The sequence below is a fragment of the Petaurus breviceps genome, unplaced genomic scaffold (genome assembly GCF_028583685.1).
Source record: "Petaurus breviceps papuanus isolate PSGF00001 unplaced genomic scaffold, PetGlider_PUasm1.0 90925, whole genome shotgun sequence".
NCBI lineage: Eukaryota > Metazoa > Chordata > Mammalia > Diprotodontia > Petauridae > Petaurus > Petaurus breviceps.
Window position 1 is genome coordinate 4,304,598 of NW_027187380.1, and position 9,363 is coordinate 4,313,960.

The 9,363-nt window shown below is 41.7% G+C and overlaps 1 long non-coding RNA gene across 1 annotated transcript; it reads right to left on the reverse strand.

Moving 5' to 3' along the window:
- Nucleotides 1–281: 281 nt before the first annotated feature.
- LOC138152401 (uncharacterized) lies at nucleotides 282–8,411 on the reverse strand. The gene is made up of 2 exons (XR_011166096.1): nucleotides 7,802–8,411; nucleotides 282–3,408 (listed from the first exon to the last, which is right to left on the reverse strand). It is a non-coding gene; the product is annotated as an uncharacterized lncRNA (long non-coding RNA).
- Between the last annotated feature and the right edge of the window lie 952 nt (nucleotides 8,412–9,363).

A 9,363-nucleotide genomic window follows, 5' to 3' on the forward strand; every position in this document is an offset into this window, starting at 1 on the left:
ACCTTAAAACATTATATAAGTACTAAAAATTATGATCTAGTATTTACTCCATTTATATTTATTCTGTATATACTTACATGACTTCCCTGATAGAATATAAGCTCTTGGAGGTCTGAGATTATATTATTCTTTGTCTTTGTGTCTCCAGCACTTAGCACAGTGCCTAGCATATAGTAAGGACTTGATAACTTCTTGCTGATGGATCCATTGAACAATCTGTTGGCCAAGGGGGAAGAAGGTGCCAGGATGTCCAGGGAAAGAATAACTGCAGAAATGATCCAGGATCTAGTGGTGCTTTATTAGTGATTAAGGTACAGAAGATTCCCAACTTGAGTGGCTCAGGGACCCAGAAAGTCACAGATTCCAGAGCTCAAACAGGAGTTTAGAGATCATAGGATCTTAGTGTTAGGAGACACCTTGTCTAATCTTTCTCTCATGCCCTTCAAGTAATTTTAGACAACTTCCCCTCCATCCGTTCCTTCTCCAAAGTCTCTTTCTCTTCTCCAGGATGAAGATGTCTCACTCCTCCGACAGATCCTCATATGACATCATCTCCTTCAGCCTCCTCCTCATTCTCTTTCCTCATTCCAACCTGTCAGAGGTCTCTAGCCAAATTTGTAAATGAATAGAAATCCCTTCTACTTTCCCAACAAGCAATCAGCCAGCTTTCTCTTAAAGATTGCCAGTGAAAGGGAAACTACTGAAGCTCAAGTTGTTAGGATTTTTTTTTCCTTTTGGTAGAGCTAAAACTCTTAGTCTCTGGTCCTTCCACCCATTGCTTGCTCCTAGTTCTGCCCTTTCAGACAAATCAGAACAAATCCTAATCATTCTTCCATGTGAAAGTCTTTAAAATGCTGGAAGAAAACTGTCTTTTTCCAATCCAATTGAATAAACTTTTATTAAACACTTACTATGTGCCAGGAATTGTATTCAATTCTGGGGATACAGTTAATAAAAAGACAGTCCCTGCCTTCAAGGAGCTTACAGTCTAAAGGGGGAGACAATACAGTAAAAGAGGCAGAAAAGTGGAAGGGGGAAGACAGGATACCAGGAGTACCTGGCCTTGGTGGAGGTAAAACAGGCAGGACAGCAGACAAGAGTAGAGTGAGCTGAGAGAGTCCGGTTGCTGCCCTCTACAGGGAGGCATTGGGAGGCATTTGGTACCTCACCCTACAATCCTCCAATCAAAGGGGAAAGGGAGCTAAGGGAAGTTGTGTCAGTTAGGGCTCAGTTAGTTGGCAGCATGGTGGTGAGTTTGGAAGTGATGAGTTTGTCCTGGAAGAGGTGTCTTGCTCTGAGCAGTTGAAGAGAGTCAGGACAACAGATGCAAAGTGGAATGAGAAATCTTTTCTTCCTCCTGAGTCTTCTCTTGTTTGGGATAAAAATCCAGATCCTTTAATTAATCCCAATATGATATGGTCTCTAGTCCTCTCACCATCCTAGTCACCCTGATATAGATATGGTCTACCTTGTTATTCAGTCATTTTTCAGCCATGGAACTCTTCTTGACCATATTTGGCGTTTTCTTGGCAGAAATGCTGGCATGGTTTGCCATTTCCTCCTCCAGTTCATTTTATAGATGAAGAAAGTGAGACAAACAGGGTTAAGTGACTTGCTGAGGGTCACACAACTAGTAAGTGTATGAGACACTGTGGTCTAGCTTGTCAATATCCATTTCCTATCCATTTGCCAAGGTCTAGAATGCACTCTATCTTCTTCTCTATTTCTTAGAATCCTTCCCTTCCTTTAAAGCTTGGCTCAAATTCTGCCTCTGATGGCTGTGCCCCCTTCTTCAGACTACCTTGTCTTTACTGCTCTATGTACAGGTTGTGTCTCCATACTCCTTAACCCCAGTAGAAAGAGCTAGGTATCTGCTCCTTAAAGGAGGAGACTATTTAATTTTTGCCTTTGTGTCCCCAATGCCCAACACAGCCCCTTGCACATGGGAAGTACTTCATCAATATTTATTTTTTGTTGAGTGTTCTTAATAATTTTTAAAAAATTATAGTAGGGGGGGCAGCTAGGTGGCACAGTGAATAGGATACTGTCCCTGGAGTCAGGAGGACCTGAGTTCAAATCCGGCCTTAGAAACAACCCCAAAACTAGCCATGTGACCTTGGGCAAGTCACATTAATTGCCCTCCAGAAAGCAAAAAAAAAAAAAATTATAGTAGGAGGCATCCTTAGTTAGGGTCAAAAGGCAGAGATAGTTCTCCTATGTCAGCTCTGATTCCCTAAGAAATGGAAATCTTCAGTGGTGCACAGGTCTAGGAGAGTCAAGTTGGAAGGCAATGAAGAACCATTAAAAGTCTTCAAGCAAGAAAGACTATGATACTTCATAGTCTCCACTCCCTAATACATCCACCTAAAGAAAGGATGGGAGGAGGGAGCAAGAGTCCATTGGACAGCCCCAAGAAATCTTATTCTTAATATCCAATTCCTGGCCATTTTATTTATTCAACAAATAATTATAATATTGTTTTTCAATAAATAATAATTATTGCTTTTTATTTTAAAAATTTATAGTTAGCATTTGTTGTTTTACAGGGTTCGTAAAGCACTTTATTTATGTTATCTTGTTTTGTCCTCACAACAACCCTGTGAAGTAGGCAATATGATTATCCCTATTTTACAGATGAGGAAAAAGATACTGAAAGATGTGAAGTAACTGGCCCAGCATCACACAGCCGGTAAGTGTCTGAGGCAGGATTGCAATGGAGGTCTTCGTGATTCCGAGGTTAGTACTCTGCCTACCTTGCCATCTAGCCACCTCCTACATATGTACATAGTACATATGGTACAGCAGTGTACAAGGATGGGGTGCATGCCCTGGTTTACAGTATAGTGAAACACACACACACACACACAGAATGACCTCAATTTTTAGTCCTTCTGAAGTCTTCCTTCAACTTCATCAGGATGTAGAGGTGACCTTGGGGGTGGGGTTCAAAGGGTATTTTGCCTCAGTTTACTTATTTGTAAAATGAGGGATCCGGACTAGATGACTCTGCGGTTTCATACAGCTCTAAATCTGTGGTCCAATGGTCCAGTGACTATTAATTTTTCCTCTTGTTCCTTCCACTCTCAGGACCTAGGAAGAGAATGAAGAGAACACCTTTTGGGATAATCCCATTTACATGGGACCGTGTTTCCTTATAACTTCCATTGTATCACGAGGTTTTCCTTGTTCTCCCTTGGCAGATGTTTAGATGGAGATGCATTTGAACATTTGGCCAACACCAACAATCACCATGCTCTCTCCACCTCTTCCTGGGGCATAGACACCTCATCCTGGAGCCTTGCTTTTGCTGTGCCCCCCATATGTCCAGCAGAGGGCACTCTTGTCTCATAATAGAGACTCCATTTGATTCTCCCCCTCCACTGGCCTCTTGCCTGGGCTTGGGTCTCCCTAGAGAGAGGGAGGGAAAGACAAAGTTGCAGGAGGCTTCTTTCCTCAGCCCCAGATTGAGAGGCCTCACCCCCCCCCACACACACACACCCCAACCCTCCACTTCCCTGGGCGTTGCAAGTCTGAGTTTTCCAAACATCCAGGATTTGAGTGGGGAAGAAGAGAAAGAAGTCAGCACCGGGCTGGATGGTACAGGGAGTAGGCAGGGGAGAAAAGCCATTCAGGTGGAAGTGGGCATCAGGAAAGTGGGTTAGATCTAAGCTCTTTCCCTCCAAACATTCAACAAAACCATTCTCTCTTTTTTCCCAAATCTTCTCTAATCTTCAAGGTCTAGCTTGACTCAAAGAATCTCAGGGTCAGAAGGGCCTCAAATGTAGCTAGAATTTATATAACACTTTATGGTAAAGAACTTTACAAATATCTTGTTTTATCTTCAAATCAATCTTGAGAGGTAGCCACTATAATTATCCTCATTTTACAGATGGGGAAACTGAGGCAAAAAGGTTAAATGACATGCCCAGGATCACACAGCTAATAATTATCTGAGGTCTGATTTGATCTTAAGGATCAGCATTCTATCAACTTCGCTGCCTAGCTAGCTAGTAAGTGGTTCTCAAGCCTTCACAAAGACTCTGTGTGTGTGTATACCTCCTGAGGCAGCCTATTCTACTTATAGGCAGTTCTAATTTCTAACTGTCCTTTATATGGCATTTTAAAGTTTGTCTGGCACCTTACATACATATCTCATCTAGACTGTTGGTCTCCAAACTTTTTTGATAATGCAATCCATCAGTAAAAATTTTTTAAGCACACCCCCCAAATATGTATGTTTGTTTATTTGTAAATTTTATACATATGCCACTATACTGATAATTATGTATATTACAAAATTTCCACAAAAGCTACTTTAAAAAAAACGGATGACTTACTAACCATGTGACCTTGGGCAAGTCACTTAACCCCAATTGCCCTGCCTTCCCCCCCATGGGGAAAAAAAAAAGGATGAGATAAAGATATTTGCTTTCATAGGTACAGCATAGTCAGACTTACACTTTAGGACAATCCCTTTGGCAGCAAGTGTAGAGCATGGATTAGAGTGGCAGGAAGGCCATTTAGCAAGCTGTGGTGATTTTTCTAGGGACAGGTGGTGAGGGCCTGAAATGAGGTAGTGGTTATGTGACTAGGGAGAAGGATACAGATGTAAGACATGTCATGGAGGTTGAAATGACAAGGTCTGGCACAAGATTGGATGTAGGGTGAGTAAAAGTGAGGAGTCAATAGTGAAGTTGAAAGCATGGGAGGAGGGTAAGGTCCTCAAAAGAAACAGGGAAGTTCAGGAGAGGGTGAGGTTTGGGACAATGACAATGGGTTCTGTTTTGGACATGTTAAATTTAAGATGTCTACAAGATATCAAATCAAAATATCCAGCCAGGTATTGGTAATGTGGGACCAGTTTCAGGAGAGAGATCAGGGCTGTGTATAGAAATCTCTGTGTATGTCCTTTATCTGCATAGAGATAATAATTTAATCTGTGATTGCTGATGAAGTGACATACTCCAAGAAAAAAAAGAAGAGTGTTCATGTCAGAGCCTTGAGGAATATGCACATTTAGTGGGTTGAGATATGGATAAAGAATCACACAAAAGAAACTAAGAATAGTCCAACAGAAAAATTGCAAGTTGAAGGGATGCCTATCAGTTGGGGAATGGCTGAACAAGCTGTGGTATATGAATATAATGGAATACTAATGTGCAATAAGAAATGATAAGCAGGGGGATTTCCGAAAAACCTGGAAAGACTTCTATGAACTGATGCAAAGTGAAATGAGCAGAACCAGAGAACATTCTACACAGTAACAGCAACATAGCATGATGACCAACTTTGGATGATTTAGCTCTTCTCAGGAGTACAATGATCCAAGACAATTACAAAGGACTCATGATAGAAAATACTATTCACATTCAGAGAAAGAACTGATTGACTTTAAATACAGATCAAAGCATACTGTTTTCACTTTCTTTATTTTTTTGTGTGTGTGTTTTTTTCCCCTTTTGGTCTGTTTTTTTTCAACATGTTCTTTTACAACATGACTAATATAGAAATAATTTTTACATGATTGCACATATATAGCCTATATCAAATTGTTTACCATTTTAGGAAGGGGAGGGGAGGAGGGAGAAAAATGTGGAACTCAAAATTTGTAAAAATGAATTATGAAAATGTAAAATGAGTTAAAATTATCTTTATATGTAATTGGAAAAAAATAAAATACTGTTTTTAAAAAAAGAAAGAAATAGTCCAACAGGTCAGAAGAAAATCAAGAGACAGTAGTATAGGATAACTCAGAGAAGAAAGAGTAAGTATCCAAGACAAAAGGGACCTGGTCAACATGCCTAATGCTGCCAAGAGGTCAAAAGGAATGAAGAATGAGCAAAGGCCATCACATCTGGCATTTAAAAGACTTGCAGTAACTTTGAAGAGAATAGTTTCAGTGGAGTGAAATGTCAAGGAAAACTCAGAGACTAATAACCGGGAGACTAGGAAGATGGTGGCATAGATAGAAATTGGAAGACAAATGAGATGGGGACATAATTGTAATTCCAACCCATCCATATCTGCTTAACCTAAGGAAAAATAATGAAAAGTGTAATCTTTAACAACAGGTTGTAGAGGGAAAGAAAGGATTTTGCTTGTACTGTTGCTGTGGGTGCCTGGGTAGGGTTAAGTTCAGACAGCCCAGAGGGGTCTATAAGGGAGAAGGAGGTGAGAAGTGGGAGGGGCCACCTTAGGGGAGTATTGAAGAAGGTGTGTTGTGTTGGAAACAAATCCAAGATTGACCATGGGGGAAGGGAGGAGGAGAAGAGAAGGGAGGATGTAACTTACCTTTCTACCCTAGAATTGGTAAATTCCATGTGTTTTAGAGTTAAACAGTCCCCCAAAATGGCCCTGAACCCTTGTTTAGAGACCACTGTTCAAGAAAGCCTAAGGAGTTTACTCCAGGATGGAACTCTTTCCATGTAGGAGTTTTCCCACCTCTGTCCTAGAAACTCCCCAGAAGATTACTTACTTATCTGTGCCAAGGCAATTGACTCCAGATTCTGGATTCCAGGAAGTAAAGCTGTTCCCCTAAGTCCTCATTCTTCACCACCCATACCCCCACCCCCACCCTCACACACAGACTTGTAGGATATCTAATTCACTCAGCAAACATTTATTAAGGCCTCTTTTGTACAGAACACTGGAGTATGTCCAGGAGACCTATGAGTATTACCTCCCCTCATAGTTTACAATCCAGTAAGAAGATGCAACAACAGATAGGCCAACAGCTACCTATTACACAAGATAATACATGATTAATGCATTAGAGAGATTCAAGCAAAGGACTTGGTGAGGTCAAGGAAGTAAAAGTCATTGCTCTCTAGGGAAGAGGAAATCAGGGCAGACTTCTTAAAGGAAATCATGGTAGACTACCTAAAGGAGGCAGTTTCTAAAGTGGCCTTTAAAGGATGGATAGGTTGCAGAGGAGTACTAGATATTCCGGACATAAGGAACAGCAGCAGGAAAATGCAGTATGTATATGAGAGACATCAAAAAGTTCAAGATGATCACACGGAGGGCCTCGAATGTCAGGCTGAGCAATAGGGAGATGACAGATACAGTGGTGAGTAAAGGAATAATGCATACAGACTTATGAAGAAAGAAATAAGGGTGGAAGTTACTGGAAGGGGTGGCTTAGAGAAGGAAGAAAAGTGGAAGTGGGAAAACTCCTTTGTATGACTCTAGTCAGCCACTTATTGCCTTGTGACCAGTGAGTTGGACCATGTGGCCACAAGGATCCCTGCCAGCTCTGGGACAATGATTCTATAACTTGGTGCCTGCTTGGGTATAAGGATGTGAGGGGGAGGAATAACGCTGAACTTTTGGACATGGGGGAAAGGGAGGGGAAATAAGAATTTATATAGCACTGGCTATGTGCCAGGCACTTTACAAATATTATTTATCTCATTCGATGCTTACAACAATCGTGTGAGGTAATGATAATAGTTAGCATTTATGTAGTATTTACTATATCCAGGCAGGTGGTACAGTGGCTAAAGCACTGGGCCTGGAGTCAAGAAGATGATTTTTGAGTTCAAATCCAGCCTCAGATGCTTCCTAGCTGTGTGACCCTGAGAAAGTCACTTAACCTTGCTTGCCTCAGTTTCCTCATCTGTAAAATGAGCTGAAAAAGGAAATGGCAAGCCACTCTAGCATCTTTGCCAAGAAAAACCCCAAATGTCATAATGAAGAGCAAGAAACAACTGAACAGCCAGGTATTGTAGCTAAGCACGGGTTATGTGTACTATCTCATTTCAGCCTCACAACAACCCTGGGAGACAGATGCTATGCTTACCCTCTTTTTGCATGTGGGGAAACCAAGGCAAACACAGGTGAAGTAATTTGCCTGAAGTCACACAGCTAGTGTCTTAGACTGGATCTGAACGTGGGTCTTCCTGAATCCATCCACTGTGCCACTTGAGCCTAGAGCCTGAGTAAATGGTAACAACACCAATACAAATATTTAAGGCAGGAGGAGCAGGTTCTGGGGCAAAGCTGTGTCTCTGCAGGCCTCATGGTTGTTGAGCTTTCTCCAGAGAAAACATTTGTTATAAGGGTGGGTTTTTTTTTTATTTCTTTTTAAAGTGTTCAATTGGAATGGGAGTTGGAGAATAAAAATACTTACTAACTGGAACTTTTTTGTTAATGGGGGATTGATAGCACCTGGGCTCCCAGGGGAAACGTGGGCCCTTCCAAATTCCTAATGAGTCCTTTGGCTCCTCCTCCAGTCACCATTCCAAATGCCTGCAGTATTGGGAATTCTTGCCTTCACAAATTAGCCCCAGCCAATCTCAAGGCCTGGGATAGAAGTATCCAGGACTCTATCCCTAAAAGGTGCCTCTCCCAAATCCTTTAGTCCCTTGATGATGAGATTCTAATACGGAAGAAAATGGATCCAAAGTGGAGATCAGATTCCAGGAACCCCCTCCCCCAACTCCAGATTATCTCAATTTTAATTACTTTTAAAGGCTTCTTCCTGCTGGGGAATGAAGGGGAGGGAGAGGGGGAGGGAGAGGAGGAGGGGGAAGGGGTGGGGGGTGGCCTCGACGTGGGAGAAGTGTATTTGGGGAGGGGGAGTAGAAAGAGTGTAAAGGAATCAATTTTGAGGCATTGGACTTCCCAGGGGAAAAAAATCAAGCTATGAAAAAGCTTACAGGGAACCCCCAAACTTAAAGAAACCATACAGAGGGAGTCCCCAAATAAGAGGTACCCAAAAAATCTTTTGCAGGATCAAGGATCATAGATTTAGAGCTGGAAGAGGCCATCTAGTGCATCCTCCCTCTTTTCACAGATGAAGAAACTGAGGCCCAAGTTCAGACAGGTATTAAGAATCAGAGGCAGGATTTGAAACCAAGGCTATCTTGTTGTTTGTTGTTCAGTCATTTTCAGTTGTGTCTGACTTGTCACTTGGGATTTTCTTGGCAAAGATACTGGGGTGGTTTGCCATTTCCTTCTCCAGTTAATTTTACAGATGAGGAAATTGAGGCAAACAAGGTTAAGTGACTTTCCCAGGGTCACACAGCCAACAAGTGTCTGAGGCAGCATTTTAACTCAGATCTTCCTGACTCTGTCCACTGCACCACCTAGCTGCCCCACCAAGTCCCCCTACACCAGAGCTAGTGCTCTTAACAAGAGAAAAAACAGATTTGAGATTAAATTGGCCATATTCCAGAGGTCCCTGAAGACTCAGTCTACATGGTTTGGTCTTCCCCTTCAAGGTTCAATTCAAATATCACCTCCTTTCTGAGCCCCTCCCAGCTAGAAATGATCCCTCCTTGCCTCCAATCTATTTCTTTTTTTTTTTTAACCTTCTCCTTTGCAATTAATTCTTGATCAGTATCATAATTATATTTACAT